The sequence below is a fragment of the Gastrolobium bilobum genome, unplaced genomic scaffold, assembly GCF_033153095.1.
Source record: "Gastrolobium bilobum isolate Gb01-03AN ecotype WA unplaced genomic scaffold, APGP_CSIRO_Gbil_v1 utg60720, whole genome shotgun sequence".
NCBI lineage: Eukaryota > Viridiplantae > Streptophyta > Magnoliopsida > Fabales > Fabaceae > Gastrolobium > Gastrolobium bilobum.
The window spans coordinates 46,123-71,975 of NW_026899622.1; the positions used below are offsets into that span (position 1 = coordinate 46,123).

At 37.8% G+C, this 25,853-nt stretch overlaps 1 long non-coding RNA gene across 4 annotated transcripts; it reads right to left on the reverse strand.

Moving 5' to 3' along the window:
• Positions 1–18,570: 18,570 nt before the first annotated feature.
• LOC133292074 (uncharacterized) lies at positions 18,571–21,835 on the reverse strand. Of its 4 annotated transcripts, none has more exons than XR_009748865.1 (6): positions 21,617–21,835; positions 21,322–21,390; positions 20,356–20,439; positions 19,998–20,145; positions 19,816–19,908; positions 18,571–18,880 (listed from the first exon to the last, which is right to left on the reverse strand). It is a non-coding gene; the product is annotated as an uncharacterized LOC133292074 (long non-coding RNA). The 4 variants fall into 4 exon arrangements; XR_009748864.1 differs by having other exon boundaries at positions 21,322–21,426; XR_009748866.1 differs by lacking the exon at positions 20,356–20,439.
• Positions 21,836–25,853: the final 4,018 nt, after the last annotated feature.

Here is a 25,853-nt window from a genome sequence, read left to right on the forward strand (position 1 = left end):
GCCGAGCCGGTCGGACAGCGGCGGCGGCGGCGTTTTTGGTGGAAGGATATTTTGGAGGGAAGTAATCTTCGGGCTTGAATAATCTTGAGGAAAACAATGTTTCGGTTTGAATAATCTGGAGGGAAGCAATATAATGGTTTGAATAATCTAAAAGGAAGCTATGTTTCAGTTTGAATAATCTGGAGGGAAGCAACGGATAGGGACATGGGTATTTTGGACAAAAAAGTAATAAAATAATTTAACAAAAAAAATTTAGGACACAAGTACGAGCTGAACCGGCCGGACAACGGCGGGGGTGCACTTGGTGGAAGGGTATTTTGGAGGAAAGCAAAGTTTCGGTTTGAATATTCTGGAAGGAACCAACGAATAGAGCCCCGGGTATTTTGGACAAAAAATTAATAAAATAATTTAATAAAAATTATTTTTCACACACAAGTACGAGCCTAGAGGGCCGGACAATGACGGCAGTGCACTTGGTTGAGGGGTATTTTGGAAGGAAACAATGTTTCGGTTTGAATAATTTGTAGGGAAGCAATGTTATGGTTTGAATAATCTGGAGGGAAGCAGTGTTTTGGTTTGAATAATCTGGAGGGAAGCAACGTATAGGGATAGGTGTATTTTGGACAGCTGGATGGTGGTGGCAGCGCGCTTGGTGGAGGGGTATTTTGGAGGGAAGCAATGTTTGCGTTTGATAAATCTAGAGGGAAGCAATGTTTCGGTTCGAATAATCTGGAGGGAAGCAAGGGATAAGGACAGGGGTATTTTGAACAAAAAATTAATAAGATAATTTATTAAAAACTATTTTTAACTCAAAATTAAATGCAGAGCCGAGATGGCCAGATGGCGGCGGCAGCCGCTGGGTGGAGGGATATTTTGGAGGGAAGCAATATTTTGGTTTGAATAATTTGGAGGGAAAAAATGTTTCGATTTGAATAATCTAGAAGGAAGCAACAGATAGGGACATGGGTATTTTGGACAAAAAATTAATAAAAAAATTTAATAAAAAAATATTTTTAACACACAAGTACGACCCGAGCCTAGACGGCTGGACGACGGTGGCGGCGCGCTTTGTTGACGGGTATTTTGGATGGACTCAATGTTTCGGTTTGAATAATCTGTAAGGAAGCAATATTTCGGTTTGAATAATCTGGAGAGAAGAAACGGATAGGGACAGGGGTATTTTGGACAAAAACTTAATAAAACAATTTATTAAAAAATTATTTTTAACTCACAAGTACGAGCCGAGACGACCGGACGGCGACGGCGGTACTTTTGGTGGAGGGGTATTTTGCAGGGAAGCAATCTTCAGGTTTGAATAATATGGAGGGAAGCAATGTTTCGGTTTGAATAATATGGAGGGAAGCAATGTTATGGTTTGAATAATCTGGAGGGAAGCTATGTTTCGGTTTGAAAAATCTCGAGGGAAGTAACGGATAGGGACAGGGGTCTTTTGGACAAAAAAGTAATAAAATAATTTAATAAAAAATTATTTTTCTCACAGAAGTACGAGTCGAGCCGGCTGGACAGCGACGGCGACACCCTTGGTTGAGGGATATTTTCGTGGGAAGCAATGTTTCAGATTGAATAATATGGAGGGAAGCAATGTTATGGTTTGAATAATCTGGAGGGAAGCAATGTTTCGGTTTGGATAATCTGGAGAAAATCAACAGATAGGGACAGCTGTATTTTGGACAAAAAATTTAATAAAAAATTATTTTTAACTCACAAGTACGTCCTGAGCTGAGACAGTCAGACGGTGATGACGGCGCGCTTGGGGGAGGGGTATTTTGGAGGGAAGCAATGTTTGGGTTTGAATAATCTGGAGGGAAGCAACGGATACGGACAGCTGTATTTTGGACAAAAAATAATAAAATAATTTAATAAAAAATTATTTTTAACTCCCAAGTACAACCCAAGCCTAGACGGCCGGATGACAGTGGCGGTGTGCTTAGTTGAGTGGTATTTTGGATGGAAGCAATGTTTCGGTTTGAATGATCTGTAAGGAAGCAATATTTTGGTTTGAATAATCTGGAGATAAGAAACGGATAGGGACAAGGGTATTTTGGACAAAAACTTAATAAAATAATGTATTAAAAAATTATTTTTCACTCACAAGTACGAGTTGAGACGACCGGACGGCAGCGGCGACACTTTTCGTGGAGTGGTATTTTGCAGGGAAGCAATCTTCGGGTTTGAATAATCTGGAGGGAAACAATGATTCGGTTTGAATAATGTTGAGGGAAGCAATCTTATGGTTTGAATAATCTGGAGGGAAGCAACGGATAGGGACAGGGGTCTTTTGGACAAAAAAGTAATAAAATAATTTAATAAAAAATTTGTTTTATCACACAAGTACGAGTCGAGCCGGTCGGACAGCGGCGGCGGCGCCCTTGGTGGAGGGGTATTTTCGTGGGAAGCAATGGTTCGGATTGAATAATATGGAGGGAAGCAATGAATTCCTTCCACGTCGGCAGACTTCAGCATGATTCTTTCCACAATTAGTACAAGTATTGGGACCCTGTCGTCCGGCAAATGATTGGGTATGTCTTTCCTTAGACCAGAAGTTATTACCTAGACTGTGTTCTAGAAGGCATGCTTTGACTGTATACCTCGCCTGCCTGAAACATGGAGACTCATAGGTATACTGTTGAGCTTGTCCTGAAAGAGCACAGGGCTAGGGTGATAAGCTGAAGGAATTCGTCAAGTCTCTGTGAGAGATTAGGTTATCTGTAAACAGGAGAAATCGGGATGACATTTACAGGGACTCGGGAATCTATGCATAGTGAAAGAGATCATGAGATGATCTGCCTATAGAGTCAGTAAATTGAAGATTCCCTATTTCGAATAAAGCTTACCCTAAACCGCAAGGGTTCATACGTTTCCTTACCCTAGGTCTAATGGGAAGGTAACCGAGACGAAAGGAGATACATATAGCAACCAAATATGTGTAATAGGATGATCAAGTCATTAATCTAACTGGCTCTGGGGCAACAAAGCATTGCTAGTGCTCTGCGTTGTCATTAGATAGGTTGTGGGCTTGTTGGGCCCAAGCCCGTTTATGTCAGTAGCTATGTTGGGCCTAATGGGTCACACAATAACACCTTATTGTCATGATGATATAGCATTAAAGGTATTGGGCCTAATAATGGTTGTTAGCCAAAGATGAAGTTTGGAAGCCCACCTAAGAGGGAGAGGGCGCATGGTATGGTTAATGGGCTTGGATGGTCCAAGACATTACTAATTAATTTAATTGGTTAAATTAATTATCAAATATTTAAATTTTGAATTTTCAATTTTCAATTTTTTGAATTCGAATTTTGAAATTCGAATTTTGCATTTGAATTTTGAATTTTGAATTTTGAATTTTGAATTTGAATTTTGAAATTTGAATTTGAATTTGAAATTTGAATTTAGAATTTAAATGTTTGAACGTTTGAATTTAAATGGTTGAATTTGAATTTGAATTGGCTATGAAAAGTTGTTTCATAACAAAAGGATAAAATAAGATCTTGTTGGAACAAATCCCTTATATCAAGAGAAGATCTATGGAGATCTCCAAGGGTTGATTTGGGGCGCCACTTTGGTTGCAGATGAGTGTCATCTTTTTCAAACAAACAAGCTCCAATCAGATTTGGTTGTTGAGAGAATCAGTGAGCTAGTTGGTTCAAACTTGAATGCAACAGCTCAAAGTATCTGTACCCCTTTTGGGGCTGAATGGGGCGCATGAATAGGATGGTCATATGATGACCATTAGTTTAGAATCTTGACTGGATAGAGACCTAGTCTCATGAGGATTCAAAGGTAGGTTTTTTGGAATTTTGAATTGCAACAACTCCACCTTTTTCTCCTCTCTTGTGCGCCACTTTCGTTGGTTTTTTAAGTTAAAATTCTGATTTGATTTCTCTCACTCTCTCACTCTCTTGTACGCATACTAGGGGTAAGTTCTCCTTAAGGTTTTCAGGAAAAAAAACCTAGCCAATTCTACTCCAATCCATTCCCACTCTTGTAAATTTTCATGCTGAAGACTTCACTCTTCTAAACACATTTACCTAGCCTCCTTCTTCACCTATTGAACGCATAACAAGCCTTTTGTGGTGGTCAATTGGTGGCTTGACAAGAAGAGTTCTTGCATCTTGACGTGGGTGGTGTGGATCAACGTTAGAGGGTTTGAACCCTTCAAACCTAACATTGTTCGTCTTGGAGTTTTGAACTCACAAACAAAGGTAACATCATACTGTCATAAAGCATGATTCTTGATTGCATGTGTGATTCCGCATAAGAAAAATTTTGTTTTTTCCTCTCACATGCTACGGCCTTCAAGGCCAGTTACTTACAAGTGGTATCAGAGCCCGGTCGCTTTACCATCGGCGGGTGATGGTACTTTGTTTGTGAAATTTATTTTCTCACGGTAAAAAATTCTTTAAAGAGGTTAAAGATAGATTCTTTGCATGTGAATATAAATTTCAATACTTTAAAATGTTAAAGATTGTCTTTTTATGAACTTTACTAATATGATTATAATGTTCATATATCTACGTGTATTCATGGTTCTGTTTCTTCATAATTCTTTGTGAAAGTTTTTAAAAGAAACATATTTTTATAAAAGGAATATGATTCTGCCATGAAGTGAATATTCAAATGCTTGGTTTTCTCCATGAATTGTTCATGATCATAGCATAAATTTTTGTGATAAAATTTCTTGTACATGTGATGTATGATTCGACCATATTGTGATATGGTAGTGTGTATGGTTTATTTTTTGTATTTTTTGAGAAAGAATTTAAAAGGGTTTGAATCATGTATAATGATACAAGATTCAGCCATTCTTGGAAAACTAGGAGTTTTTGAAATTTGATTATTGTTTTGATATTTTAATTGATAAATTATCAAAATATAAGTGAGAAAATATTTGTTATGATATTTGATATCTTGTGCTTGCAAAGTTGTTTATCCTTTCAGGTGCAAAGAGGAAGGGGATGGTCATGGTGCCCGAAATTTGAATTTCAAATTTTTAAATTAATGTGTAATTTTGCTCTATTAGAGGTGTAATTTGAATTTCGAATTTTGTAATTTTCATTTGTCCCTCCAAAGATGTTTTGGAGTTTCTTTAATTATTTGTAACTAGAAAAATTAGGCTAATGGCGTTTAGACGACAAGCAGTCGTGGCTTGAGAAGCAAGATGGACGAATGCGCGAGCACCATGCATATCTCAAATAAAAATGTTTTATATACTGTATGCTTTGTACGACTAGTATGCATGAGATAGTATATCGCGAATGTATGCTTATATGACTTAAGACGTCTAGTATGCATGAGTTGGACAAACTGCGTTTGTATGTATTATTATGCGTGTCCAATTACGACTAGTGTAATCCGATATATGTTTGACATAGGATACGACTAGCATGATAATTATACATATGTGTTTGATGAGACTTAATAAACCCTAAATAAAAGGAACCCTTAAAAGGAATAAATTATTATGCATGATTACCTCCCACCACCAATATTACTCAAACCTCCTCTAAATAGTGGTGCTCCACAACTCAGTTGGGACCCACTGTTTCGTTGAGTAAGAGTACTATTAGAAGTGTTAGACACTTAGGGTGCTGGTTAATGCTTAACTGAGGCATAAGTTGCAGGCCCAACCGGGCTTATGTGCATAGGGTAATAATGATAGGTTGGTTGCATGAGATGCACCACTAAGTGACAAGGAGTTGTCAACCTAATGTTAAGAGAGGGTATGAGATACTGTTGATAAGGATCAACCCATTATTTAAATTAATCTTGTGGTCACAGACGGGGGTTAAAATAGATAATCGCACTCTTAATCTCACTAAGATAAAATCTAAAAGTAGATTAACCCTAAGTCAAAAGGTAAGGGTCATTGACTTAGATAAAATAGTGGGAGGGGCAAATTATTTAAAGTCTTTAATAATTTGTTTTTTTACTACATGACGAAATATATTAATTAAATTATCTTTACATCTTTTCAGTTTTTAGTATGACTAATCCACTGTCACTGCGCTCAATACTCGATACGAACAAACTGACCGGTTCAAACTTTATGGACTGGTATCGGAACTTAAGAATTGTTCTTAGGGCCGAAAAAATAGCTTATGTCCTGGATGCTGCATTACCCGTAGCTCCTAGGGAAGGGGAAGATGGGTTCGCGGAATTTGATTTTGAGGCCCACAAACAGCACATGGATGACAATGTGTTGGTTGTCTGCATCATGTTGGCATCCATGTCACCTGAACTGCAAAAGCAGCATGAGCATATGGATGCTCCCTCTATTGTCTTACATCTCAAGGAGTTGTATGACATTAAAGGCAGGCATGAGAGGTATGAGGCCTCTAGAGAATTGTTCTCATGCAGGATGTCTGAGAACATGTCTGTGAGCAGTCATGTTCTTAAGATGATCGGGCTCATTAAGAAGCTAGGAAATCTAGGCTTCGTGATGGATGCCGAGCTAAGTAATGACTTAGTTCTGACCTCGCTTCCACCTTCCTTCAGTCAATTCATTATGAATTACAACATGCATGGGATGCTTGTGAGCTTGCCTGAATTGTTAAGCATTTTAACAACTGCTGAAGTGTCTATCAAGAAGGATAGGACACATGCTCTTCTGATTGGTGGGCCTAGCAAGGCCAAAGGTAAGGGCAAGGAGCTTGCAAAAGGCAACTCCCTTAAGCCCAAAGGAAAACCCAAGAAGAAGAAAGGAAAAAAGAAGGGTAAGAATGCATCCAAGGACAAAAGCGATGCTGAGTGCTTCCATTGTGGCAAGAAAGGCCATTGGAAGAGGAATTGTCCAGACTACCTGAAGAGTGTGAAGGACAAGAAGCATGGTGATGCTTCCGCCTCAGGTATTTACATGATTGAGATAAATTATTCTTGTGCTAATCTGACTTCATCGGTATTGGATACCGGTTGTGGTTCTCAAATTTGCAATTCGTTGTAGGTGCTTAAGAGCCCTAGGAGATTGGAGAAGAATGAGGTGGACCTCCGCGTTGGAAATGGAGCAAGAGTTGCTGCTCATGTTGTTGGAGATGCCGACCTCATTTTGCCTACGGGCCTTTTATTGCATTTGAATAATTGTCTTTATGATCCAAGCATTTCTAGAAACATTATTTCTATTTCTTGTTTAGAACAAGATGGTTTTACTTTTAGTATTAAGAATGGTACATTTTCTATCATTTCGAATGATATTGTTTATGGTACTGCTTCTTTAATAAATGGATTATATGTTCTGGAAATGGGAACTAAAGTGCTCAATATAGCTGTAAAACGACCTAGGACAAATAATCAATCTTATCTTTGGCATTGTAGACTAGGGCACATAAACGAAACAAGATTGTCTAGGATGCATGCAAATGGATACCTAGATTCCATGGATTTGGAATCCTATGGACAATGTGAATCTTGTCTAGTTGGAAAAATGACTTGTCACAAGCCCAAAGGGCTTGAGAGTCATAGGGCTAGTGAGTTATTAGAACTCATTCACACTGATGTTTGTGGGCCAATGTTTATAGAGGCTAGAGGAGGATACTCCTATTTCATTACCTTTACTGATGACAAATCAAGATTTGGGTACGTGTACCTAATGAGATATAAATCCGAAGCTTTTGAAAAATTCAAAGAGTTTAGGAATGAAGTAGAGAAACAGCGTGGCAAGATGATTAAGACATTGCGATCAGATCGTGGTGGTGAATATCTGAGCCATGAATTTCAGGATTGTCTGAGAGAAAATGGAATTCTCTCGCAGTTTACTGCACCTTACACACCACACCAAAATGGTGTCTCCGAAAAGAGAAACAGGACCTTGTTAGACATGGTCAGGTCTATGATGAGTGAGACTCAACTTCCAAAATCGTTTTGGGGATATGCCTTAGACACAGCGGCATACCTTCTAAATAGGGTACCATCTAAATCTGTTCATACCACTCCATATGAAATATGGAATGGTAAGAGGCCCAACCTGAGTTACCTCAGGGTATGGGGATCGCCAGCTTATGTCAAAGCGTTGGCATCAGACAAGCTTAGTGCTAAGAGTACTAAATGTCTTTTTGTGGGGTATCCCAAAGGTACTAAGGGATACTACTTTTACTCCATGGATGAACACAAGGTGTTTGTGTCAAAGAATGCTGAGTTCCTTGAGAAGGATTTGATCTCTCAAGGAGCCAATGGGAGTAAGATTGATCTTGAAGAAGTTCAAGAATCACATGAACAGATTGAGGAACCCGAGTCTGCTCCGCAGGCGACGTTCTCCAATGGAGAAGTAAACACACAACTCCGTAGGTCAACAAGGGTCATCCATCCACCTGAGAGGTATGGGTTTGTGATTGAGAATCATCAAACCGTCGAGGATGATGAACCAAGTAACTACGAAGAGGAAGTCAAGGATGTTGACTCTTCTAGATGGCTTGAAGCCATGGAATCTGAAATGGATTCGATGTATCAAAACAAGGTATGGACCTTGGTTCCTAAACCGCAAGGAATAGTTCCTATCGGTAACAAATGGGTCTTTAAGAGAAAGACTGATGCAGATGGCAACATTCAGACCTACAAAGCTAGGTTGGTTGCGAAAGGGTATTGTCAAAGACAAGGAGTTGACTATGATGAGACTTTCTCACTAGTTTCCATGATCAAATCTATTAGGATCATGCTTGCAATAGCAGCATATCACAACTATGAATTTGGCAAATGGATGTCAAGACCGCCTTCTTGAATGGGTTCTTGAAGGAGGAAGTGTACATGACACAACCTGAAGGCTTTGAAATCAAAGATCAGGAGCATATGATATGCAAACTACAAAGGTCGATATATGGGCTAAAGCAAGCATCAAGGAGTTGGAATATTCGTTTTGATGAAGTCGTTAAGAGTAACGGTTTTATCAAGAATGAGGATGAACCTTGTGTTTACAAGAAGGTTAGTGGGAGTAATGTCGTCTTTCTAGTACTTTATGTAGATGACATATTGTTAATAGGAAATGACATCCCCACATTACAAATAACGAAAGAGTGGCTTTCAAAAAGCTTCACCATGAAGGATTTGGGAGAAGCGGCCTTTATACTTGGTATAAAGATCTATAGAGATAGATCCAAGAGGCTGCTGGGTTTATCTCAATCCACGTATGTTGACAAGATGCTAAAGAGGTTTAGCATGGAAGGGTCGAAAAGGGGTTTTCTTCCCGTCAGTCATGGGGTACATCTTTCAAAGGCTATGTGTCCTAAGTCACAACTTGAGAAGGATCGCATGAGTGGAATTCCATACGCTTCGGCTATTGGATCCATCATGTATGTCATAATATGTACGAGACCAGATGTCTCGTATACTTTGACCATTACGAGTAGATACTAGTCTGACCCTAGAGAGGGTCACTGGACAACAGTCAAGACCATCCTTAAGTACTTAAGAAGAACTAAGGATGCGTTTCTGGTCTATGGTGGGGTTGATGAGCTTTCAGTGAAAGGGTTCACTGATGCCAGCTTTCAGAGTGACAAAGATCACTGCAAGTCACAGTCAGGGTTCGTATTCACCTTAAATGGTGGGGCAGTATCTTGGAAGAGTTCCAACCAGGAGACAACAGCAGATTCAACGATAGAAGCTGAATACATAGCTACTTCAGAAGCGGCTAAGGAGGCTGTGTGGATCAAGAAGTTCATATCTGAACTAAGGGTGGTTCCTAGCGTGGATGAGCCCATACAGTTGCTTTGCGACAACACTGGAGCCATTGCGCAGTCAAAGGAACCTAGGTCTCATCAAAGATCTAAGTGTGCTCCGAAGATATCACCTGATTAGAGAAATCATTGATAGAATGGATGTAAAGATGGATTATGTTCCCACAGATGATAACCTAGCCGATTCTCTAACAAAGGTTGTTTCTCAGAGAAAACATTATAGTCATTATGAGGCTTTGGGTATACGACTTAGGTCTTATTGGCTCTAGGCCAAGTGGGAGCTTGTTAGTATATGGGTGTCCTAGAGACAATCTTTTTGATTAAATAAGGACATTTGATGTAGACCTTTTTGTCGCAAATTAATAATAATCACTTTTTATCCTGTTTCATATTTAGTCTCGATATTATTGTTAATATATTATGAATAAACTGGATAAACTCCTTGGAATAAAATAGGTATCTCTTAAGTATTTGTGATGAGATCACGGTCATGAGGATTTAAGGATACCAGATATTTATTCCTAATTTTATGTTCCTAGTCTAGAGACACTGAGAATGGGGATCAGTGATCTTGGGTAAGACTAGCACGACTTATCTACTTGTATTTGGATGCAAGGTAAAGACCTCATGAGCTACAGATATGGAGATGTCTTAGCTAAAGTCATGGGTGGACCTATAAGGGTATGTAGCTCGCACTGAACAGACCCACAAAGAGACTCAATGAGGAAATCTCACAAAGAGTATCATTAGAGTAGTCTCTTTACATTTGGGTATGTCTTTCCTTAGACCAGAAGTTATTACCTATACTGTGTTCTAGAAGGCATGCTTTGATTGTATACCTCGTCTGCCTGAAACATGGAGACTCATAGGTATACTGTTGAGCTTGTCCTGAAAGAGCACAGGGCTAGGGTGTAAGCTGAAGGAATTCGTCAAGTCTCTATGAGAGATTAGGTTATCCGTAAACCGGAGAAATCGGGATGACATTTACAGGGACTCGGGAATCTATGCATAGTAAAAGAGATCATGAGATGATATGCCTTTAGAGTCAGTAAATTGAAGATTCCCAATTTCAAATAAAGCTTACCCTAAATCGCAAGGGTTGATACGTTTCCTTACCCTAGGTTTAATGGGAAGGTAACCGAGACGAAAGGAGATACATACGGCAACCAAATATGTGTAATAGGATGATCAAGTCATTAATCTAACTGGCTCTGGGGCAACAAAGCATTGCTAGTGCTCTGTGTTGTCATTAGATGGGTTGTGAGCTTGTTGGGCCCAAGCCCGTTTATGTCAGTAGCTATGTTGGGCCTAATGGGTCACACACTAACACCTTATTGTCATGATGATATAGCATTAAAGGTATTGGGCCTGATAATGGTTGTTAGCCCGAGATGAAGTTTGGAAGCCCACCTAAGAGGGAGAGGGCGCAAGGTATGGTTAATGGGCTTGGATGGTCCAAGACATTACTAATTAATTTAATTGGTTAAATTAATTATCAAATATTTAAATTTTGAATTTTGAATTTGAAATTTGAATTTTGAATTTTGAATTTGAATTTTGAAATTCGAATTTTGAGTTTGAAATTTGAAATTTGAGATTTGAATTTTGAATTTGAATTTTGAATTTTGAATTTTGAATTTGAAATTTGAATTTTGAATTTGAATTTTGAATTTTGAATTTGAATTTTGAATTTGAAATTTGAATTTGAATTTGAATTTGAAATTTGAATTTGAATTTAGAATTTTAATGTTTGAACGTTTGAATTTAAATGGTTGAATTCGAATTTGAATTGGCTATGAAAAGTTGTTTCATAACAAAAGGATAAGATGAGATCTTGTTGGAACAAATCCCTTGTATCAAGAGAAGATCTATGGAGATCTCCAGGGGCTGATTTGGGGCGCCACTTTGGTTGGAGATGAGTGTCATCTTTTTCAAACAAACAAGCTTCAATCAGATTTGGTTGTTGAGAGAATGAGTGAGCTAGTTGGTTCAAACTTGAATGCAACAGCTCAAAGTATCTGGACCCCTTTTGGGGCTGAATGGGGCGCATGAATAGGATGGTCATATGATGACCATTAGTTCAGAATCTTGACTAGATAGAGACCTAGTCTCATGAGGATTCAAAGGTAGGTTGTTGGGAATTTTGAATTGCAACAACTCCACCTTTTTCTCCTCTCTTGTGCGCCACTTTTATTGGTTTTTTAAGTGAAAATTCTGATTTGATTTCTCTCACTCTCTCACTCTCTTGTGCGCATACTAGGGGTAAGTTCTCCTTAAGGTTTTCAGAAAAAGACCTAGCCAATTCTACTCCAATCCATTCCCACTCTTGTGAAGTTTTCATGCTGAAGACTTCACTCTTCTAAACACATTTACCTAGCCTCCTTCTTCACCTATTGAGCGCATAGCAAGCCTCTTTGTGGTGGTCAATTGGTGGCTTGACAAGAAGAGTTCTTGCATCTTGACGTGGGTGATGTGGATCAACGTTAGAGGGTTTGAACCCTTCAAACCTAACACTGATTGTCTTGGAGTTTTGAACTCACAAACAAAGGTAACATCATACTGTCATAAAGCATGATTCTTGATTGCATGTGTAATTCCGCATAAGAAAATTTTTGTTTTTCCCTCTCACATGCTACGGCCTTCAAGGCCAGTTACTTACAATACGTTCAAATATATGCTCGATCATCTGCAGCCATCTTGCTGCAGCCTCAGGATTACCCCCACCTTCGAATGTAGGTGGCTGGAAGTTTCAGAAGTCTTTAAACCTCCGTCTGGCAATTTCCTCAGCATTGTCCTGCACCTGGGGTTGGTTAGGATTCTGATGCCGATATTCTCTGCACTCTTGACTTATGTTCTGGACAAAAGTGGCCAACCCCCCTACGGTAGGGATAAGGTCGTCAGGTGCATTACTAGATCTTCCCTGAGTAGAACCACGGGTACCTGCCATGTTTCTGCACTCACAATGCCACGAAATGAGCTGATCAGACTCACTGCAAGCTATTCATGACAGTAATCCCAAGTAGGTACTCTGGGTTCAAATCAGATAAGCTAATAATGCATATGTCCCTATCACAGTATAGTTCTAACAGTCTAATGTTAACAAATAATATATCTCAACAATTACACATCTTATCATACAGCAAACACAATTATTTAACAGTTAATTACAATCAGCAGACAATTCAGCAAGCAGCAAACAATTCAACAAGCAAACAGACACCATGAACCAAAACCGCTCTGATACCATTTAGTGTGACACCCTCCCCATATGCATCCAGGAGAGTTGTCTGCTAAGCGGATTAGAGTCATAATGTTATGAATAAATTCTGCAATTTCATTTTTAAGTCTCGTTAAAAATTTTGTATTCAAATCTGGTCAAAAGAAATTAAAACAGTGTGAAAACTTAGTGAAACACATGGCCTGCTGAAATAATCATTTTCCTGAAAAACCTGTCTTCGTGCAAAAATCATAATAAATCGTGCCTTCAGAATTTCATTGTAAAATTTATGTAATCAAAAACTAGATACGTGGGGCTTCGCACACATATAAATTATAAAGCTGCATTCAAAACCTTGAGAACTAGTTTTCGCAAAACGTTTCCAGAATTTTTCCAAAGTGCAAACCGACTATAAAAATCTTAAAACAGAAGCTAAATCATGCTTCCAACAGTAATCCAAACTTCCCAAAATATTACAATAATACAGTCATCCAACTGGCAAACAGTTAACATCCATAAGACAAGCAGACAACAGCAAAAATCCCAAACAGCAGCAGTAAACAGCAAATAAAACGTCGTCATATGCTTTTTCGTCCTCCTGCAATTTTATAAAAAGTGAGCCCCAAAAGAGGTGAGAAAAATCTCAGTAGTGTGATAGCAAAACCAGTAATGCAACAATATTAAACTAGGCACAGAATTCCAAAACAGTCGCATCAACATTTTAACTTATTCGATCAATTGTTTAACATATCATCATAGTGCGTATATAACGCCTTCATAAGGTACGTTCATAGCACTGTCGTGCACGTACTAACATACACAGTGGATATTCCATAATGGCTCCTCAAAGGTGAATTCCAACTGTGGCCTATGCGGACAGAAGCCAAGTGTCCCATACCCTGGTACCGAAGGGATGCCTATATGATGCGTGCTCAAACGTATGCTTACTTATATAAATATTCTTAGTCCATGAGCAGCATGAAATTCGTGCATGTATGCCATGATATGCTTCACACACAAAAAGAAACAGATGAATTATGATATACATATGTATGACTAGATCATCATTGTAATAGCATATATTTCATGTATTTTCTTAATACCAACCTCCTGCATAACATTTACTTCTCATAGCAGAATTTCCGTCATAATACGTTCAAAGACAGAATACATGTAATATATAACAGAATATGAATCCAAGGCACATGTGAGCAACAATTCACAATTCTATACACTAGCTAATAGTCACATTAGATAATGCCACCTAACACTTACCTCGCGTGCCACAAATAAATTACCAAACAGCAGCGAAATAGTCCACACACTAGAGTTTATGCGCACCTAAAAAGAAATGTAACAAGTCAGAATTATACGTCGCATTTTTCCTATACGTTGCATGACGTTTTCATCCCTCTAGACCCCTTTTTTTCCTATACGGTTTGCATGGTTCAAGCCCTAACAAATTCTGACTTCAGCTAATTTTTTTTGTCTACTCATAAACAGTGAAAAAATCCAACATTTCCCAAGCATACCAATTCGGGTTTCAACAAAACAAAAGGTTCATGACATTTTATTCACAAATTTAACTCTACAAGGCCATAGGTGCGCTAAGGGGGGTCTTTAAACAAGCTGTCCAACTACATCCTCCACATGCAAGGCTTAAAATACAACATAACCACACAAACAGTCCCACAATTCGTAAAAGAGCTATCTTCCGAGCTCACCGTTCGGGTCTCTTTTGCGTTTTCAATCCTAGGTCCAAGGATCCAATAGGGAAGAAACAAGAGAATGGGAATTAAGAAAACTAACTCCCTAAAGCATGCTGTAAACCGAAACAGAGAAGAGAGGAAGGAAGTTTGAAACCCGAGTTACCTTATTGCATGCACTTTCAGGGCTAAGATTAGAACAAGGAACAACACCTCAATCTTCTGATGCTTTTTTTTTTGTAAAAAAACAAGTCCAGCCCTTCAAGGTGCTGATTGTGCGCACAATGAGAAGGGAAGGAAGATGAAAGTCTAAATTTAATCTGAATGCAACGAAGAATTCTCTTATACTCCAAGACTTCGGACTCTAACTACATGCAAACAGAGAAACATTCCCATCAAAGCTGAGCGAAACGTGTATGAACGTGGAAGAGATGAATACCTTACCTTCTAGTTAGGTGGGTTTCGGCCAACAAAGAAAATGGAAGGAGAAGATGCTAAGTGTCTTGTGTTCTGCTCATGGAGCTCGCGGCTGGAAGGAAGTGGAAGATGCAAGAAAGTTTCCTTTGTGTTGTTTCCTAGGTATGTATACGGTCAAGGAAAGAGATGAGAGGATGATGAGTTTTTATTTCTTTGTGCTCCTTACAAACTCACGACTTTGGGAGGTTGAGAGGAGGAGAATGACGTTGGTTTTATTTTGGAGAGGAAGGCCAGAATTTCTATTGTTCTTTTCCACCTAATGTGCGCACAAGGGATGGAGGGATAAGGATTGTGAATGCTGAATCAAAATGACACCATTCAAAATTCTTCTTGGTCTCATTGGCTGCAAGTAGTTGGCAAGGCTGACTGGGTTTAGTTAGTCTCACAAGCAATCAGCTTGTTGTTCATCATTCTAGGCGCACAAGGAATGAAGGTGAGATGGCTGAGTGCCTAACCTACTAACCACTAAAAACACATGCATTCTGATGCATGTCCTTTCCCTTGATTCAGCGCATAGGAGAGTGTAGGATAGAGAAAGATTTTTTGTCCAATAAGATGACATGCAAACTGCCCCACTCCTCCCTCATTGGTTGCATGAATGAAAAGCTGATTGGGCTTGACTAATGCCACAAGAATTCAGTTTGCTTTCTGCCCACAAAGCGCATGGGACTAGGTAGAACCAAGTGGCTGAATTTTGCCATTTGTAGATCCCTAACAAATCATGAACTGCCTTGAAGGACTCCTAAAATAAGGTGAGGATGGATAGGATATTGGGCTGAAGTTAAGTCCCACAAAAGACTCATGGGTCGTCGGCCATTGAGGGATATTGGGTCCAAAATATAAACCCAATGGTTCTACTATTTTATGAATTAGCCCACTAACTTGCTAACTATCACTTAGGTATTGGTAGGCTTTCTATAGGTTACATTTAAATTGTTCCTATATTTCTTTTTCTTTTTTTTTTAAAACAAGAGTTTCAACGTCTAAATACATGCCCACTCCAATTGTACTTCAAATAATTCCCTAAATTTATTTAATTCCACTCTAGGGAAAATAGCTATATAATTTGAAGACAAGGCATGTATAAACATATAATTTGAATTTAACACACGCTTCCATATTCCTTATAGCAATACATATATTTTTCCTAATTATGTGGGATGTTACAGCTTCCCTCCAAATTATTCAAACCGAAACATTGCTTCCTACCAAAATACCCCTTGTAACGCCCGACCGTTTAAAGAATCAATGACAATCCCCACGTACTAACACGAGACTTTTTAATGTACTTTTTTCTCACTCGCACACTTCTTGAGAAAACTTCCTAGGAGGTCACCCATCCCAGAATTGCGCCAAGTCAAGCACGCTAAGCAATTCGAGTCGAATTGGCCGACAGCAGCGACAACACGCTTGGAGGAGGGGTATTTTGGAGGGAAGCAATGTTTCGATTTGAATAATTTGGAGGGAAGCAATGTTATGGTTTCAATAATGTGGACGGAAGAAATGTTTCGGTTTGAATAATCTGGGGGGAAGCAACGGATAGGGACAAGGGTATTTTGGTCAAAATTAATAAAATAATTTAATAAAAAATTGTTTTTAACTAACAAGTACGAGCCGAACCGAGACGGCCGAACGGCGGTGGCGGTGCGCTTGGTGGAGGGGTATTTTTGGTAACTCGTAACGGTAAAACTCCATAGTTAAGCGTGCTTGACTTGGAGCAATTCTGGGATGGGTGACCTCCTAGGAAGTTTTCCCAAGAAATGTGCGAGTGTGGAAAAAGCACACTGAAAAGTCTTATGTTAGTATGTAGGGATTATCATTGATTCTTGAAGCGGCCGGGCGTTACAAGGGGTATTTTGGAGGGAAGTAAGGTTTCAGTTTGAATAATTTCAAGGGAAGCAATGTTATTGTTTGAATAATCTAGAGAGAAGCGATGTTTCGATTTGAATAATCTGGAGGGAAGCAACGGATAGAGACAGGGGTATTTTAGACAAAAAATTATTTTTAACTCACAAGTACGAGCCGATCCGAGCCGAGATGGCCGGCAACTGCTGCAGCGCGCTTGGTGAAGGGGTATTTTGGAGGGAAGCAATGTTTCGGTTTGAATAATTTGGAGGGAAGCAATGTTATAGTTTGAATAATGTGGAGGGAAGCAATTTTTTGGTTTGAATAATCGGGAGGGAAGAAACGGATAGGGACAGGGGTATTTTGGGCAAAAATTATTAAAATAATTTAATAAAAAATTATTTTTAACAAACAAGTATGAGCCGAGCCGAGACAACCGGACGACGGCGTGCTTGGTGAGAGGTATTTTCGGTAGTCCGTAACGGTAGAACTTTGTAGTTAAGCATGTTTGACTTGGAGCAATTCTGGGATGGGTGACCTCCTGGGATGTTTTTACAGTAAGTGTGTGAGTGAGGAAAAAGCACACTAAAAAGTCTCGTGTTAGTATGTGCGGATTGTCATTAATTCTTGAAGCGACCGAGCATTACAAGGGGTATTTTGGAGGGAAGCAATGTTTCGGTTAGAATAATTTGGTGGGAAGCAATGTTATGGTTTGAATAATCTGGAGGGAAGCGATGTTTCAGTTTGAATAATCTGGAAGGAAGCGACATATAGGGACAGGGGTATTTTGGACAAAAAATTAATAAAATAATTTAATAAAAAATTATTTTTAATTCACAAGTACGACCCAAGCTGAGATGGCCGGCAGCTGCAGCAGCGAGCTTGGTGGAGGGTTATTTTGTAGGGAAGCAATGTTTCGGCTTGAATAATTTGGAAGGAAGCAATGTTATGGTTTGATGAATGTGGAGGGAAGGAATGTTTCAGTTTGAATAATCTGGAGGGAAGCAATGGATAGAGACAGGGGTATTCTGGTCAAAAAATTAATAAATTAATTTAATAAAAAAATTATTTTTAACTAACAAGTAGGAGCCGAGCCGAGACGGCCGGACGGCGGCGGCGCGCTTGATGGAGGGGTATTTTGGAGTAGGAATGAGCATGGGTCGACCCGAACCGGTTTTATTGAAGAACCGGTTCAGTTCTTTGAACCGGTTTTTTATAAAAAATGAAACTGGTTCGAACCGGTTCGACCCGAACCGTTTATGAACTAGTTTCAAATCGGTTTCGAACTAGAACCACTTCCAAACCGGTTTTCAAGAAGATTTTTTTTCTTTTTTCCAACTTTTTGCACTGTGCCAAAGAAGAATTAGATTGCTGAGATGCTTCATATCTTTTTATAAAAGTATTAGACAATTTACACCTTAAGGTTGCAAACTGGGGTCTTTCTTATTTTGTCAAATGCACAATTTCCAGAAGCTAGATGATTGGATAACTAAACTTGCTGAACAGAAGAAGACACATGAATTTAATAATTAATATATGGTACGAAAGAATCAAGACATTGCGGACTGCAGTTAAGTAAAATATAAAAGAAAAGACTCAATTAATTGAGCTATATGAATATAAAAATCCTAACATGTGAACCGGTAACAGAATATGCTAAAAATCTGTCTTATTATTTGTCACAGAATATAATCAGCAAATAAATATCAAGGCCATGGAATATAATTCAGTTTCCAAACGGGTTAACCACCAAAATTTGTGTATTTGCTTTTCACAGAATATAGATCTTTATAGAATCGAGGATCAAATAGATATCAAGGCCATGGAATCTCCAATTGCACACCAAAATACCCTATGATATTGTATTCAAGTTTCCTCACAGCAGCATCTGAAGAGCTTCACTGTAGCCTTCACAGTTTGCACTGCGACAATTTTCCATCTTCATTATCATCAGCCTGCACAAACAGAACCAACAATTAAAAAATGCTGCTGAGGATGAATTAGGCTACAATATTTTGAATTATAGTGAATAAAATTTTACATAAGGGTAACAAATGTTTAAGTGGAAAAAGAAAAAATCATATATAAGCTACATACAAGATGAAATTCAAGCTTAGCATTACAGATGCAAAATCAGTGTTGCTAGCAGAGAACTATATCAGACAGGGAAAAAAGTAAATGAAATCCCTTCTTTCATGGATCACTATCCATGTGCTCCAAGGTAACAAAATAGAGGCAAAGAAAAGAAATCCAAAGACAGAATATAAATCCAAAGACAAGAAATCCAAACTCAATAATCAATCAATATCAAGGGCAACCGAGGTCGAACAGGTAGCATCTTGTTGGGAAACCATCTCTGCAAAAAAAAAATGGACATATGCATTGTTCTGGGTTAACCTTCAAAATAGATGTGGTTAGCAGATGATCATGTAAGAAGTCTCACCATTCAAAATCAGTGCAGTGGGGTTTGCCCTTAATTAATCATAGGCAGATTGTTTGACAAGAAATAAGTTCATTATTCTGGACATATGCATGCGTAAACAAACAAGCACGTGAAGAAAGATAGAAAAATCCTCATTTCATAAAAGAACTCAGTAGAATGCCACTCTTTCAAAAGCTTTAAAGATAGTAATCAAATTCAAAGAATAATATTACTCGATCAAATTTCAGCACAACCTGTGAAATGAAAGATTAATGGCAAATTTAATCTAAAAAGGTAGAGACTTGAGCCCTTGGAAATGCCACTATATTAGGATATTAATAACAAGTATACTCTAACATAATTAACTAAGTCCCAAAAAAAATACTGATACATAGGAATAGCTGTTAAATTAAAAAGTAACAAAATAAAACCAGGAGCTTAGGTGATAATGACAAAGCAGCTACTTACTGTGAGCTTAGTAAGTCCTTGAACTCCTTCTAAGCTTTCTAATTTGTTTTCTACAACAGATAGCCACTTCAAATTAACACATGATCTCAACCCCTGGTGTAGCATGTAAAAACAAACAAATCAGAAATGCCCAAACCTTTTTTTAATCTTTAAAAAAAAAAAAGAGCTAAGAAACAAAGTACCTCAAGTGAAGTGAGATTGTTGAGCTTGAGGTCAAGCTTTTCCCAGTGAAGTGAAGTGAGATCTCACAATTAGTAATTTTCACAGAGACCAAGTTGGGGCAATTTTTGGCTATAAGTTCAAGGTCCTCAATTCTGACATTGGCAATATCTGTCAAGTAAAAATTCAGTGCCTTGAGAACTGTATTATTCAAAGCAAGCTCATGCAGCCAGCCACCATGATTTTTGTTTTTTTTTCTAAGCAACTAGTTCTCTATTTTCGATGGTTTTCCAGAGGAAACAAAAGGAATGAATGAAAAAAGGGTTTCGATCGAAAACGCAAAATGGAAGGAAAAGATTCTATTTTTATGATCGAATTTACCTGCGAATAAAGATGAATACAATTCTGAACATGCAAGTTATTGAAAACGCTATGTCATTCTTTTGAAAAGTTATTCGAATTTACCTGCGAATAAAGATGAATACAATTTCTAGGATCGAATTATAAATTATGAACAAATAAGAAACTCCACCTTAGGTCTTTCTAGCAAGTTATTGAAAAGAAAGTTTACAGAGACAATTTTGAAATAGAATCATTACCCCAATATGGCTTTTAGAAAAAAGGGAAATGGAAAAGGAAAAATAACAGAGACAATTTTGATGCAAAAACAATGGTAGTCGGCAAATGTAATCATCAACATCCTTATTTTATTTTTCAAAACATTGAATATTTTCTTCAAAATTCTCTGAAGGTGAAACAATTGCTCACATTCAATTAATATTTCAAGATTCCAGCATAATCGTCTGAAGGTTTGCTTACCCCACCTTATTCAGTGAAACCATCTTAAGAAACTCCACCTTAGGTCTTTCTAGCAAGTTATTGAAAAGAAAGTTCACAGCAGAACCAGTTTCTCATTCTTTTAATGACACCATTTAATAAAAATCTCGAGTCAATCATTTATTTTGAAGAGTAAATGATTGATACACAATATATATATATTAAATTGTTAGGCACTAAAAATAAAAAATAAAAAATCTTCAGAGAATCTAATACCATCTTCACTGGGGAAACACAAACATAATAAATAATCTCGGTCATAATTTTTTGAATCCTTATTAATTTTTTACCCTAAATAAAATAAAATATTAGTATTATTTTATAAAAATGAAAAAAAATCAATTATCAAATCATGAGTTAGGATAATAATGTTCAAAAAACCCTTTGCTAGAAACAGAACTCATCCATTCTGATAAACAGAATTCATCTCACATCATCATGAAAATGTAGCTTCAGGAAAGCTAAAAGCTTTAATGTCAACATCAGTAGCAATGACTTGAAAAAAATTACCTCCGAGGTGAGAATGATCTTGAACGTGAGCGTGCAGACCTATGAATTGGAGAGCGACTGCAGGAAGGTCTTCAAAGGAGACAAATATCAATAGCCAATGAAGGTCTTCGAATCGTATTGGAAAGGCAAATGCAAAGAGATTAAAAGTGAAAACCATTCTGAAGGAAAATAAACCCTACTTGTTCAGAAATCGAAACCCCCCAAATTTTAATAATTAATACATAGATCCCTAAATCAGTTTAAGAAGTGCATAACGAAAACAAGCGAAAATCTGAACGGAAATAAAACAACTCACCACAACGAACTACTTCAGATGGCAACAATGACGAGGTTTAAAGTCAAAGATGAAGGGAGTGGAGAGCTAGAGTAAGCAATGCACCGGTTACAAATAAATTTCGAGATTGGCTTCGTCGAAAAAATTAGGGTTCTACACTTCTACTTCCATGATTTGGGAATTTGGCCGAGAGAATTGATTTAGGTTCATAATTGGTCGAGAGACTTCGTAAGTAAAAATTTGGTTCAGGTTTTAATTTAGAAGTGGTTCGTAATTGGTTGGTTTTAAAATACTAATTTGAAAAAATCGGTTCTTTTTATTTAATGCGGGTCGGTTCCATAACCGGTTATGGTGCACCGGTTATAGTGCAAAATCCTATTTTGGAGGGAAGCAAGGTATCGATTTGAATAATTTGGAGGGAATCAATGTTTCGGTTTGAATAGTCTAGAGGGAAGCAATATTTCAGTTTGAATAATCTAGAGGGAAGCGATGTTTTTGTTTGAATAATCTTGAGGGAAGAAACGAATAGGGAGAAGGGTATTCTGGCCAAAAAATAATAAATTAATTTAATAAAAAAATTATTTTTAACTAACAAGTACGAGCCGTGCAGAGACGGCCGGAAGGCCGCGGCGGCGCGCTTGGTGCAGGGTTATTTTGGACGGATGAAATATTTTGGTTTGAATAATCTTAAGGAAAACAATGTTTTGGTTTTAATAATCTGTAGGGAAGCTATATTTCGCTTTGAATAATCTGGAGAGGAGCATCGGATAGGGACAGGGGTATTTTGGGAAAAAAATTATTTTTAACTCACAGGTACGAGCCGAGACGGCCGGACGACGGCGGCGGTACTTTTGGAGGGAAGCAATCTTTGGGTTTGAATAATCTGGAAGGAAACAATGTTTCGGTTTGAATAATCTGGAGGGAAACAATGTTATGGTTTGAATAATCTTGAAGGAAGCTATGTTTCGGTTTGAATAATCTGGAAGGAAGCTATGTTTCGGTTTGAATAATCTAGAGGGAAGCAATGGATAGGGACAAGGGTATTTTGGACAAAAAGTAAAAAAAAATTAATATAAAAATTTTTAACACACAAGTACGAGCCGAACTGGTCGAACAACGGCGGGGGCGCGCTTGGTGGAGGGGTATTTTGGAGGGAAGCAATGTTTCAGTTTGAATAATCTAGAAGGAAGCAACGGATAGGGCCAAGGGTATGTTGGACAAAAAATTAATAAAATAATTTAATAAAAAATTATTTTTCACACACAAGTACGAGCCTAGCTGGCCGAATAGTGGCGGCGGTGCGCTTGGTTGAGGGGTATTTTGAAAGGACGCAATGTTTCGGTTTGAGTAATTTGTAGGGAAGCGATGTTATGGTTTGAACAATGTGGAGGGAAGCAATGTTTTGGTTTGAATAATCTGGAGGGAAGCAACAGATAGGGACAGGTTTATTTTGGACAAAAAATAATAAAATAATTTAATAAAAAATTATTTTTAACTCACAAGTACGACCCGAGCTGAGACAGCTGGACAGTGGTGGCGGCGCGCCTTGTGGAGGGGTATTTTGGAGGGAAGCAATGTGTGGGTTTGAATAATCTAGAGGGAAGCAATATTTGAGTTTGAATAATCTGGAAGGAAGCAACGGATAGGGACAGGGGTATTTTGGACAAAAAATTAATAAAATGATTTAATAAAAAATTATTTTTAACTCACAAGTAAGAGCCAAATCGAGATGGCCTGATGGCGGCGGCAGCGCGCTTGGTGGAGGGGTATTTTGGAGGGAAGCAATGTTTCAGATTGAATATGTAACACCCGTAGTATTCTGGTTGTTAACATACATGATATTTGGCATACATAGTGAAAGACTTTATTTTAAAAGAATAATAAAATATTTTACAAAAATAATAGTAAACTTTTTCCAAAACCTTTTATGAAAACATTTCTAAAAACGTTCACGTGAGATACTGCGAAAGCGTAAATCTAATAATACATCTACTAATTAATCCCATGAGCCAGTATTAGTGGTCATTGACCATCAAGATATGACATCAAGTGTCCTTCCTGACGGAGTCTCACGGACAGCATAACAGCTGTATTTCGGATAATTGGGAACATGGTCCCACACATACAGTTAACCTGATTAATACAATAATTTAAACAGATAGCTTGCAAGTCCCACACGGACTACAATCCCCTCAATGGGTCAATACAAACAATAACGCTCCATGCCAAAATTAATTGAATACATGCATCAAGTCTATATTAATTCAAAGTATAAAAGCATCAGTAAATCATCCATGGCTCTAAGGATACAATCATGAGCCTAAATAAATACATACAATAATCTCCATAAAATAATTAAGCATGGGAACAAGTCTACATGCCAACATCAAGTCTAAACATTATATAAAATCATCAGTTGCATCATCAACCACTCCAATGCGGGGGCATTGCCCCTAGAAGCATCACCACTACTTTGGGTACCTGAAATGATGTCCCCAAATCGGGTGAGATAACCACATCTCAGTAAGCTCAAGGTTCATAAAGGATCCTCTAACCCCTGAGCCCACTTCCTGCATGACAAGTTAGATATAAAGCATATAATACAGACATACAGCATAAACATAGCATCATCATATCATCCTTGTGTAACCCCAGGGTCAAAGCCATAGACGGTTACACATGTGTGACTTCCAGGGTCAAGCCATAGACAGTCAACACAACCTCAATATAAAATAGCTTCCAGAGTCAAGTCATAGGCAGCCTACATACCATGATCACTAGCCAGGATCCTCATAACATATATCATCAGTGCATCAGCATAACATCAAGACCATATAACATCTATATGAATGTGAATGAATGCACATATACATCATACCATATACTCTCATATAATACAACTGTAATGCCCACCATCATGGTGGGGCCACAAGAGAGAGGAGTCAACTAGAACTAGGAGCTTACCTCAGGGAGCTTAGCACAAGCCCACACTCCAATATATTACGTATGCTCCAACAAAATCCTCAAGTGCACAGTTCTCTAGGTACACCTAGAGTAGGAACCATTCACATCATTAATTACATATTCATTAATTAATTCAAATCCACGACTTAATCATTTAATGATTCCACTTTTCATACTCATATGCCAATAATATGTCCATTAGAAGTCTAGACCAATTATTACTTATTACATATTTTAGTGCATTATTACAAGCCACCTTAATCTTCGATTACTTACATAGCTTAGAATCACATGCAAGGCTCACATAGATAACTTAGATTATTTTCAACTCCTCCAAGTCATATATATGATTATTATAAGTTACTAAGGATTCCCCTAAGCCCACTTAGCTTAAATATCACTTTACGGTTTTCCCATAACTGTATATGCTTCTGTTTTTTAGTCACTGAGTGCAACTCACTTGTTATAAAATTCTCATCTTTTATTATGTTAATCCAAACGCAATTACCTTTCCAACAAGGTATCACATGCCTCATTTGGAGTTCCTTAGCTCCGGTTATCACCATTTGAAGTTGGACAAACAAAGCTGTTTGCCAACTCCGAACAGGGCCCTAAACATCCATTACCATTTCTGAGATTCTGGAAAATCTACTATACCAATTACTCCCAAATTTTTATTTAGAAAACTAGACACCTTTAGCTTTAATTCGAAATATTATGAGCCTAATTTGAGTAAGAAAAGAGGGATAAACAATTCGTGGAAGTTGCAGCCATGTACAGCCCCTGCACATGGCCTCCCTGTGCAGTCTTCACTCAAACGAACATACAAAATGTAATACATCTTCAATTGATACCAAATTTTGACACCACATAGCTAACATCTCAAGCTTAAATTTGATATAAGGAAAATCCCTATATGACTTATGTGGAGGGAGATATTCTCTCCCTAATTTATCCTAAAAAATTGGTTACTTAGCCTTAAATGTGTTTAGTTAACAAACCTTAATTACTTTTGATTATAAATCCTAATTCACCTTAATTCTTTAATTTTTCTATTATTAAGGCACATTATGAAATCTCCTTAGTCCCATTATGTCATGATACTTAAATTTTACTAATTACTTAATTAGTGTACCTAAACCTTACTTTAATCATATTTTAGAGTTAGATCCTTAATTACTTTTGTTAATTAATCCTACCCTTAATTAATCCCTTAATTCATCATCCCCTTAATTTTAACACAACTAAACCCTTATATACTTTATGGGGCAGAATTGATGGGCTATTTTAATTA